This window comes from Oryzias melastigma, linkage group LG5 (genome assembly GCF_002922805.2).
Source record: "Oryzias melastigma strain HK-1 linkage group LG5, ASM292280v2, whole genome shotgun sequence".
Taxonomy (NCBI): Eukaryota; Metazoa; Chordata; class Actinopteri; order Beloniformes; family Adrianichthyidae; genus Oryzias; species Oryzias melastigma.
In genome coordinates, this window is record NC_050516.1 from 10,539,564 (window position 1) to 10,540,987 (window position 1,424).

The window sequence follows — 1,424 nt, forward strand, 5'->3', positions numbered from 1 at the left end:
CAATCATGGTCTAAAATGTTTTTTTTTCTAAGTTTTTCCATCAAAGCAAAGTTGCCTAAAGCTGCTAAATGCTTTTACATCTTTAAACAATTTTGTCTTTTTTTATTGTCATTGATGTAATAGGTCTTTAAGGTGCCATGCCTTTCTGTCTCTTTCCAAAGTAAATGTCCACGCTGGACTTTCTCTTAATTGTCTTGATGTCTGACATAATGTTAGCACACAGTAACAAACCATCATACTAATGTACCAGCTTAAATGTTTAGCGTTAGCTTGGTTGCATTGGTCACTGAATAAAGGAACATATTTTACCTTTGAACATGAATTAATGTTTGCATGACAGGAATTTAAACATTGGGCTATTTAAAAGGGGTTCTTACTTATTTTTAAGTCAAATTTAAGACATGCATTTAAAAAATAAATACATATTTTTCAGCTTGTGTCACAGGTCAGCAACCTTTAACACTAAAAGAGCCATTTGGGCTGGTTTTCTACTGAATAAAACCTGGAAGGAGCCGTAAAGTCTCCTGGTTTAGCCTTTGAGAAATGTGGATTTGCATTCATTACCTTCTTTTTTTAAATAATAAGTATGGCTTGTGCCTATTTTTGGCACAAAGAAAGAATAAGCTAGCATACATATCTCAGAATAATGTGTATAGCTTTAATTTGTAACAACACAGGGTTAAATCAGAAAAGTATTTGTCAATATAGATGAAGGCGGTTTATGAAGAAATTCTCCCTCTTTGGAAATTCAATTTCTAGTCTTACCTCAGAGAACTACATTTGATGCTGACTCTGTTAATCTAGGGTCATTGAGAACTGGATACAAAAGACATAACACATCGTAATGTATAATATATCAGATGGTATATCAGAGAAGAAAAATCTGTTTGTTTGCTGTCATTAATTCTATCTATAAATCTGGTTAAATTATGTTTGTTACCATAGGTTTGCTGTAAATGGTAAATATTCATTTTTAAAACAACAGATTTGTGAAAAGCCAGATGGCTTTGACCTTTTTCTGTCCATCTCTTTAGCGTTTTTGCAATAAACGTCCCTGTGCACCACAGGTGTTGACTAAACCAGTTCTCACCTTGGTGACCACATAACTTTATGTTCCCTATTTTCATGCGACCATTTTACACTAAAAACAACAAAAATGTCATGATTTGTCTATACGCGTGCTAACGTGTGAATGTCACGGTATGACTGACTTTGATTGACTTGATGTGGTCAATATGTCCTTTCCACATTTAGTGTCAAGCCAGATTAAGGGTTGCCAACTTTTCATAAAACCTTGGAGTGAGACTCGGTTCTGGAAAAAAAACACTACACTGTGGCAAGACATGAGACGACTCAAGTGCTGGGAAAGTGTAATTTTGAGATGAAGCACCACATGGTAAAAATAATATGTATTGAAAAGTAAT